Here is a 10,963-nt window from a genome sequence, read left to right as displayed (position 1 = left end):
TTTTCTAATCTTTTGATCATGTTTGCTGTTCTCTCTATATCCGTCACATTCATTTTAAATTATGGAGCCAAAACTTAAAATCATTCCCCTAAAAAGCACTGGAGCAATAATACATATCACATAAAAGAGGAACTCTCCTACTATTCTACTCTTGTTTATATATCCCAGGGTTATGTGGATAGATTTCTATTTGTGAAAGCAATTCTTGAATAACATATCATATTCTTGATATCCTATCGAGTCCCTTAAACTACACCAAGCACAATTTTCCTATTTCCTCTTTTCCTTTTTAATCACACTTCTCCAATCCCACCACAGCTTTTGGATTTTCCCTGTCTTTAGAAGTGTTCACATGTTGTGGGTTTTAGGTTCACCTCTAAGCAAATTAAAAGTAGTTTAAGAGACGAAACTAGCTAAAGCAATCACACAAATAATCTGAAGATTCTAATTAAACAAGTCACTAATTCCAGTGTAATTTCTTCTTATTTACAGTAAACAACCAAAAACATTTGTTTGTTTATACTAAAATATCCGCCCTACTTGATGGACCTTCCATTGTGTGTTTCCCATCACGATAGTCACAAAGCAAGAATGCATCATGGGAGCTCACAGTTTTAAAAGACTGGGAAACTATTTTGAAAAATGATTAAATTATGATTATTCCAACTGTCAGTAAAACACTTGAGATGTTTTTCATAGCTATAATAGTTAGCAGGAAATACAGAAACGCATCCCCGTTCAACTCTTTCCTTAGGATTCATGTCTAATTTATAATTGTAGTTCACTGAAACGCTAACAAAAAAGAAGATGGAGACAAAGACAAAAAGGAAAATTAAAGAAGAAAAAGAGAGAGAGAATGAGAGAGGGAGAGAAAACCAGAAATAAAACTATGATAAAAGCACTTTGTATTATTTAATGCTTCTGTCACATCCTGTGCTGCACATACAAATACACATTTATTTTAGGTAGACAAAGTTAACAGCCAATATGTGATGATAGATGATAGATAGATATATAGGTAGATAGAAAGATAGATAGATGCCTAAATTATCTATATCCCAGATATTCTTCCAAAGACTTTTCAGATATCTAGTCATTTCATCTTCATAACTCAATCACTTTACTGTTGAAGAATTGGAGGTACAGAGAAGTTAACTAACTTCCCCAAGGATACACAGCAAATAAATGGCAGAATTAGGCTCAAGAGCAGCACTGCCCAATACAAATAAATTACGAGCCACCTATGTAGTTTTAAACTCTCTAGCAGTCACATTCAAAGAAGTAAAAAAGAATGGATGAAATTAGTTTTTATGCATTTTATTTCACTTGGCCCATTCAAGATACTATTTCGACACGCAATTGATAAAAAATGAGATATTTACATTCTTTGATGCATATCAAATTTTCAAAATCCAGTATGTAGCTACATTTGTAGCATATCTCATTTGGGGGTAGAGTCACACTTTAAGATCTCAATAGGCAGGTATGACAAGTAGCTGGCATCTTGCACAAGGAAGTTCTAGAGTCTGGACATTTTTTCACGCATGCTGTTGGCCAGTGTCAGTTTCATTTTGGGTATGTATATCCGACGTACATAAATATACAGCAGTTCTAAACAGTAATGCAAGCATTTTATGTCTACTTTGACTTGAAAGGTACATGGTGGCCACACACTGAGAATTGAATGTTGCGTACATTTGAAGAGAATGGGAACCCGTTTCATGCAGATGAGCTCAGCCGCTCACGTTTCATCACATGCCTCAGTTCCACGCTGCAACATGAGGCCGCCTTCTTTCTCCTTTTCCCACCATGATCCATTTCCTTCTGCGTGGGTGTACAGCTTCTGCTCCACGTGGTTCTTCCAACCACCCCTCTTTCTCTGAGCTCTTCTTGGGTTTCAGTTGGTTCTTGTCGGCTCCCTAATAGCTTTGAACTCTCCCGTGGTAATACCCTCTTATGTCTACCGCAGTCAGGTGCTTCTTTGGCCAAGGGGAGATGACATCTTTGGAGCCAGAGTCTCAGAGCTGAGAGTGTTCCAGAATACAGAAAGAGTGCATGGGGACAGAACCTGTCCGGGTGAAAAAAGTGCACTAGGCAGCTCTTTCTCTAGGTTTGGTACTTGGCCCTTTCTCTTTGATACTCCCTTTTGTTGAGGTTTCTGACATTCTCCGGGGTCCCTTGTGAGTGGCTCCATGGGGGTTTCTTCTTTTCCTCTCATGTACCTACAAAGGGGAAACAAGGCTAAAGGAACATTTGGGACAGTCCTAGAAGATTAAAATAAAAGGTCATAAAAGTGCAGCCTCGGGGAAGGTGAAAGGAAAGAGGAACACCCTCCCGCCTCCACATCTCTCTGACAGAAGCTTCTAGTGAGGGAGGTTATGGGCAGATGGTGTGCAAATCAGTGTTGGTTCTCTATAAGACAAGCTGGGAAACACCCTCTTCTCTCCAATCTTATGATGTCCTAAGTCTCCCAGGAGCAATTTTTACCCCAGCCAAGGACTTGGGGACACCAAGGACAGCCTCGTCAATACTTTAACAATGGTTCAAGATGAGGTGTCTCAATCCCACTTTACCTCAAAGTACTAGTGTGGAGGCTACTCATTTTCAGACTCCATCTCAAGCTTTTACCTGCAGCTTTCTTCATTTTGGTGAGGGTGGTGAAAGGTAGAGAAGACAACTACAGTGGCTGTTGATGGTGAAAGCTTACAAAATGTTTGGATATACTGCCCTCCTCCAGCCACCTCCAAACAATCCGACTTACCTGTAGAATACTCAGGCTCTTCCAGGCAAATCCATGAGTATTTTTTAAATTCTTAAGTCTCTTAAGAGTAAGATAAAATGTTAAGGAGGAAGAATATTTTTTTTAACGTTTATTTATTTTTGAGGCAGAGAGAGACAGAGCATGAACGGGGGAGGGTGAGAGAGAGGGAGACACAGAATCTGAAACAGGCTCCGAGCTGTCAGCACAGAGCCCGACTCGGGGCTCGAACTCACAGACCGTGAGATCATGACCTGAGCCAAAGTCGGCCGCCCAACCGACTGAGCCACCCAGGCGCCCCTAAGGAGGGAGAATATTAAGAGTCACACTAAATGTCAAATCCTGGTCCTAACTTGACCTTTTAAGAGTCATATGAGTTGAGCAAATTACCTGAGTTCCCTCATCTCAGTTTCTTTGTATGTAAAATGGACCAAATTATGCTGGTAAAGCCTGCCTCATGGCACCGTTGCAAAATTCAAATGGGGTAAATATATATGAAAGTGCTGAGCAAAGTGTCAAGTATTAGGAGGACTGTGAAATTTGTGGAGATCAAGTCAAATAATTTGTATCACAAAAAGGCCGGATGATATATTGGCTTTCCATAACCTATAACTTCTAGGCTGATCTAAAATATCCCAAATTTTTAAAAATGCATTTTTATGCCGTTTATTTTCCTTTGCTGTAGAGCCATGTCTGAAAGACCAAGGGTGAAGGCTCAATGTAAGTCTACTACATTGACATAAAAACAAACAAACAAACAAACAAACAAAAAACTCTGAATGACTTGCTTTTCCATTATCTTGCTTAATGTTCATAAAACTAAGCAAATCTAATGGCATATGTTATGGTTACAGATTAATAGTACAACCGAGTAAAGCAAACATTCCAGGCCATCAGGAATACTTCCCAATTGTCCAACCTCCCATTCGCCATTAGGCATTTGAGAACTGCCTGAAAGCCAGAAAACTAGAATACCCAGGTACTTTTTTTTTTAATGTTTATTTTATTTATTTCGAGAGAAAGAGCAGGGGAGAGGCACAGAGAGAGGAAGACAGGGAATCCCAAGCAGCCCCGTGCTCTCAGTGCAGAGCCCGACACGGGGCTTGAACTCATGAACCGTGAGATCATGAGCTGAGCCAAAATCAAGTCAGATGCTTAACTGACTGAGCCACCCAGTACCCCTCCCCACCCCCCAGATACTTTTTCCTTTGGTTCTTTCTTTGGTACTAAGTCAGTGGAACTCAAACTTTAGGATGCATGGAATTACTATACATAGTTATGCAAATCTAAGTAAACCAAGTTTTACATATATCTTGACATGGTCAAGCCATGGACTTTATCAGACACAAGTCAACCCCAGAGGTAGGACTCTTCACTATTGCCACTGTCAATTCCTTTATTCTCACCACTCCAACAACTGGCATAAACTGGCCATTTATAGGGATAATCAATACAATAGGCATCTTTCACATGTTATCTCTGAGGCCTACAACGACTGAAGGTGGGTGCAATTATAATCATTCACAGAGAATGGAAACAGAGTGGCAGCCAAGGTGAGCAACGCTTTGAAGGCTGTATGGCTCCAAAATGGTATAGTCAAAACCTAAGCCCAGTGTGGATCCAATGTGTACGGCTCTTTCCACCATGAGATAACCACAATAATAATTACCTGAGTAAAATCTTCAAGAAAAACATCTGTCTTGTGGTAAGCAGACCCAGATGGGTTATATGGCCTATGTGGTGTTTCTGTTTGCATGTTTGCCTGGTGAAAGATACTGGACCTGAAGGTTTGACAGGACTGTGTTTATAGTTGTACTAACATTGATTAAGAAAGAGGTTAAAGCTTTTGGTGCTGCTTCTCACAAACTTCTAGCAAGAACTGACTAGTCAGGCACATGGTCAACTAATTTAACTTCAGGGCAAACCTGCAAGGTAGGTACTGGTTTTATCTCTCATTTTACAGATGAAGAAACAGGCTCAGATAGAGAAATGGCTGACTCCCGAACCCATGCTTTTAACTAGTTTCATGTGGTTTATTAGTGACAATGTATAATACCAGCTAGAATGTGAGGGCATGGAAATTAAGATATACTCACTTAATGACTTGCCCAATAATTTTGGAATGTGTTGTAGTATTGTTTAAACCTAATTGAACTTCTTTGCAAAGAATAAGTTATACAGAAAAATTTTTAAACATGCTTTTTCTCCCGGTAGTAGAAACCAACTAGTCGATTAAAAATAATTGTGGGGCGCCTGGGTGGCTCAGTCGGTTGAGCGTCCGACTTCAGCTCAGGTCACGATCTCACAGTCAGTGGCTTCGAGCCCCGCGTAGGGCTCTGGGCTGATGGCTCAGAGCCTGGAACCTGCTTCCGATTCTGTGTCTCCCTCTCTCTCTGCCCCTCCCCCGTTCACGCTCTGTCTCTCTTTGTCTCAAAAATAAATAAACGTTAAAAAAAATTTAAATAAAAAAAATAATTGATTGCTCTTTCTCTTCTTCTTTTCCTCAATTCCTTCTTTCTTTTCTTCCCTCTTTTCTGCTTCATTAAGCTTTAAGTATACATTTGATTAATATGTACAGGAAGGAGAGAAAAGAGGTAACATGGTGGTGAATGTACTGTAAGAAACAGATCTCCACAGACCTCTTACACACACATTCACATTTATTACCGGATAGATTAGTTTCAGGGATCATACTCTCCCTGGTAGCCTCATATTCATCTGCTCATGTGACAATATCTGAACATTTACCAGGGACTGTTCCAGATGCTGCTCATAAGGGAATGAATTAAATAGGCAAAATCTATGCCTTAGTGGAATATAGTATTCTAATGGAAAGAGGTAGAGTATGGTTACGGAGTAAAATAAATAAGGTAGTGAGTATCTGGGTAGGAGAGAGAGGATGAGTCTGTAAATTTAGATCGGGTGTTCAAAGAAGTCGTCTCTGAATCAGAACGTGAAGGCGAAGAAGCAAGCCACGTGGATACCTAAGAGTAGCATTGCAGACAGAAAAACGAGTATATGGGTTTTGAGGCAGCAGCATGTGGCACGCAGGAGCAGGGAGGTCAGAGGAACTTGAGTGGAATGAATGGTGGAAACCTTTAGATGCCTTGATAAGAATCTGATTTTGACCCTAAATGCACTGGACAGTCATTATAAGGCCTTGAACAGAGGAATGAGATTGTCCTCACTGTTTTAATAGGATTATTCTCACTGCTATATTGAAAACACATTTAAGTGGGGTCAAGAATAAAAATAGAAGAACACTTAGTAGACTGTGACAAATCATCTACTCAGGAAATGATGTGGCTTTGACCAGAGCATTAGTGGGGAGATGGAAAGAGGTCAGATTCGGAATTTATTTTGAAGGGAGAGTCAACAGATGTATTGAAAGATTGGATATGGGGAATAAGAGAAAGAAAGACTCTGCTTTGAGCAAATATGTGAATGGAACTATCATTTTTTTAAATAAGGAAAAATATAGGAGAAGCAGACTTGTTGGGGTTCAGGAACTCTGATAGGGCATGTAAAGTCCAGAATACTTTTAAGCACCTAAGTCAATATGGGGCTGACATTCAGAGGAAGGGTGAAAAGTAGGAATTTAATTTGTGAGTCATCAGCATATAGATGGCATTTAATCCCATGAGCCAGGATAAGATCACCCAGGGAGTGAATATAAATGAAAAAGGGAAATGGTCCAAAAACTGAATCCTGGGTAACTGCAACATTTGTAAGAAAGGAAGGAAGAAGGGGAGAGGGGGAGGGAGAGAGGGAGGGAAGGAGGCAGGGACAGAGGGAGGGGGGGAGAGAGAGAGAGACAGAGGGAAGGAGGGAGAGAGGAAGGAAGGAAGGGAAAGAAGGAAGAAAGAAAGAAAGAAAGAAAGAAAGAAAGAAAGAAAGAAAAAGAGAGAGAGACAAGGAAGGAAGGAAAAGAAAGAAAGAAAGAAAGAAAGAAAGAAAGAAAGAGAAAGAAAGAAAAAAAGAAAGAGAGAGAGACAAGGAAGGAAGGGAAAGAAAGAAAGAAAGAAAGAAAGAAAGAAAGAAAGAAAGAAAGAAAAGGAGAGAGACAAGGAAGGAAGGAAGGAAGGAAGGAAGGAAGGAAGGGAAAGAAAGAAAGAAAGAAAGAAAGAAAGAAAGAAAGAAAAAGAGGGACAAGGAAGGAAGGAAGGGAAAGAAAGAAAGAAAGAAAGAAAGAAAGAAAGAAAGAAGAGAGAGAAGGAAGGAAGGAAGGAAGGAAGGAAGGAAGGAAGGAAGGGAAGGGAAGGAAAATAAGAAGAAGCCAAATAAAGAAAAAGAGACTGAATGGGAGCATCCAGAAGTAGAAAAAAAATTCAAAATGTTGGTGTCCAAGGTATGTGAAAGAAGTATTTCAAGACATTCAACTATGAGGGGCATCTGGGTAGCTCAGTCAGTTAAGCATCCGACTTTGGTTCATTTAAGGATCTTGGGGTTTGTCGGTTCGAGCCCCGCATCGGGCTCTGTGCTGACAGCTCAGAGGCTGGAATCTGCTTTGGATTCTGTGTTTCCCTCTCTCTCTGCCCTTCCCATGCCTATTCTTTCTGTCTTTCTCAGTCTCTCTCTCTTTCTCTCAAAAAAAATTAAATAAATAAACAAGCATTTAAAAAAATTTTTTAAAGAAAACATCCACTAAGAGTAATGGGATGGAGTAAAAGAAACTCCAAAGATGCCCCTGCCTACCTATCAGAACAACATGGTTATTTTATCTTTAATCTGTTTGAATAAACACCCACATACTCCAGTGAAACTTACTATACCAGTATGTGGTAGAAGAAAGAGCTAGTGGGGAAGGGAGACAATTACACAACAATCTCAGAACTTCCTCAGACTAGAACTATCCAGATTTCCCAGAGAATCCATGTTGAGAAGTAGCATGAGCTTCACTAGAAATGGGGAAGCCATTTAACATGGCATAATATTGTGCTCTGTAGAAGCACCCAGGCTAAGTCTTAGAGTTTTGCTTAACGATTGAAGTTGACAGCTTTGAAATACCTGGAAGCCCCAGGCCTTCAGGAAACCAGGGGCTAATCTACTTTTCATTATTATCAGATTCAGGGGCTAAACCGAAATGGGCAAAAGAGAGAAGGATCATATGATTAGTTGAAATATGCCGAGGTGATGATACAATGGATAATAAGAGGAAGTCTGAGTAGAAATGAAACGTCAAATAAGAAAAACCAAAAAAATACGTATCTATACTGAACACTTGCTAAATTTATAATTACCACTGTTCAAAATGTTTTATATTAAATTTTTTCCAGGTTAAGTGCAAGTAAAGATAAGAGGCATTTCTCTGTAATCCTTCACTTTAATTCAACATTTAAAACTTTTCTGAAGGGCACAGATTTTGTTTTTAAGATTTTGTCATTTTTAATATTTTTTTTTCATTTTTCACTAATAAAAAATAAGTGTGAAAGTATTTAGAAAAAGTCATCAAACAACTGTGACCTAAATATGTGCTATACTGATTTTACATTTCCTTTTCACAAAGTTACTATGAGTGATATATCCATTTCTGTACTTCATCTGAAAAGCCTAATTCCTTCCATTCCTTGGAATTTTTATAAAAATGTTTAGCTAGGTACTTAATCTATCTTTGAAAATAATATTCACTAATAAAATAATATAATATAATATAATATAAATAATAAGTAATCGTATCAGTAAATTGTGTTTCTTATATGGTCACTCATAAAAATCAACAATGTTAATATTCCATTAACATAGAAACCCCAAATGATTTATACCACTCAAATTAAAGAAAATTCTGTTATTTGGTTTAATTTCTAAATATAAAAGAATAAAAAAAGAATATAATAAACCATAAGACCAGAGCAAGTGGTCCCAAATAAACAGAATAGGAAGAAGTCTAGTTGCTTAAAATGAGCATTCCTGGGATGCCTGGGTGGGTCAATTGTTCAGGCATCAGATTCTTGATTTTGGTGCAGTTTATGATCCCAGCATCATGGGATTAAGCCTCACGTCAGGCTCTGTCCTGAGCATGGAGGCTGCTTAAAATTTTCTCTCTCCCTCTGCTCCCTCTCCCCCACTCGTGCTCTCTCTCTCATAAATAAAAAAAAAAAAAAATTAAATTAAAAATAGATAAATAAATTAAATTTAAAAAAAAAAAGCATTCCTGAGGGGGAATCTTTAACAAGCAAGACCTTGGTTAAGCCAAATCTCACTTTGTTTTGATATTTTTATTATCAACTGTTTGAGCATCTAGCATTTTAATTGATTTGTATTTTAATAGTTTTTTATACAGAGGGAAAAGCCAACAGATATTCCTTATTTTCTGTTTATATTTTTCATCAAGAAAAATGAAATATGGAAGGAAAGTTTTTCTGAGATAGAAAGAGCACTGTGCAGCAGGAAGATGATTGACCTTGAGATCAGTTCGGTCCTTCCACTTAGGAACTCTGACCTTGGGCCTGTTATTCATATTTTCTGAGCCAAAGTTTCTCAACCATTAGTCTTGCTTATTTGATAGAAGCTTTGGCCTCTCTATTGGTAAAGTCAATGTGATGTGTGATAACAATATCTGTGGCCAGTGCTACTGTGAGAATCAAATGAGCTCATGTATGGAAATATGCATTATAAATTGTAAACTATTAGACCCAGTTTTGAAACGTAGTTGTATTTTATTAGTGAATACAAAAAGAAATGCTTGTCCACTGATACCTCAATGCTACAAAACCTTAAAAGCACAACTCAAAATCCAGGTCATTAGCAGATAAATTTTTTCAAAATAGGATTATCCTTAAAGTGTAAATTTTATCAATAAGTAGACATATCAGGAATTAGCTTTGCTTTAAAAAAGGGAATAACTCAGTTATAGTAAGTTAATAACATGTAGTAATAATATAATAATAATACAGTAAATAAATATGATAAAAAAATAACCCATTGCTTGCATGATAAAGTTTAAATTCCATTGCCAGGCATCTGACTCTATCTACCACTATACTGCCCACTTCTCCTTGACTTCACCTTCTCATTTCTTTTGCAATTTAGATTGTAAGCTTCTGTTCAGGATGGCTTTATCTCTACGGAACACCCTGGTAATATAATTTCAAACCCACACATTTTTACTTGTTTTTTTCTTTTCACCTAGAGCCCAAAATGGAAAAGTAGCTTCCTTTCCATTTTTCTCTGTTATAGGTGGTTTTTTCCATCCCTCCTTTTCATTAGGAGGGTAATCCTTTGTGGGTCAAGAGAAAACAGAATCCATTCTAACTCCCTACTTTGAGTTATGCCCTAAGTCTTTATCTCCTCAGTAGACAGTCTCGGATATTCCACTTTGCATCTTTTCGTCAATAGAGATTATGCAATGTCCTGTCTATATTTTGTGCCCAGCGGAGACATTTCCGTTAAATAAAAGAAGAAAAAACTTCCACCATGAAATTAAAAATTGTGTGTTTTGATCGTAAAGAAAATATGATTAAAATTTTCTGCCATTGATTTGCTTACTGAGCATAACAGACATTTAGAAAGGGGTCTAACAATATTATTGTATTAGCAGCAACTACCAACAGGTGATTCTTGTGTTCCATTGAAGATCTAGGTTATTGAAAATTGTCATGACTGCTATCTGACATTACATGCAGGATTCTGATAGGAGTGTGAGAACTTTGTCAGACTAAAACTTTTTTTGTTTTTATTTTTTGAGAGCTAGCATGCATATGCACACGAGTGGGGGAAAAGCAGAGGGAGACGGAGGGAGAGAATCTTAAGCAGGCTCCAAGCTCAGTGTGGAGCCCAACCCAGGGCTCATTCCCATGACTATGAAATCATGACCTGAGTTGAAATCAAGAGTCCAATGCTTAACCAACCAATTTAACCCAGGCACCCCTGTCAGACTGAAATTTAATCAAGGTATTGCTGAGTTACAAGTGATTGAATTTGCTAGCAGTACAATTAGTCCCAGTGTGAATCACAGATGTATATTTCCTGGTGGTAGGGGCAGGAAGTGATGTTAAGTATCTTTTGCATTTCACATAATATATATTTTCGGTTCTAAGCAGATGTCTCAAAGTATAATGTCCTCTAAGATGACTTAAGATACATGCAGATTCATATGAAATTATTTCTGCAAACTGATTCTAATGAAAAAAATTAAGCACACGGGAAAGGAATAAAATTGGGCCAGGCACGTGTTTATTGTGGACGCGGGAAGACGTTGCTGGTGAG

Source organism: Panthera onca, chromosome F1 (genome assembly GCF_046562875.1).
Source record: "Panthera onca isolate mPanOnc1 chromosome F1, mPanOnc1 haplotype 2, whole genome shotgun sequence".
Lineage (NCBI taxonomy): Eukaryota > Metazoa > Chordata > Mammalia > Carnivora > Felidae > Panthera > Panthera onca.
The sequence above is the reverse complement of the archived record's forward strand: the minus strand, read 5'-3'. Positions refer to the sequence as shown.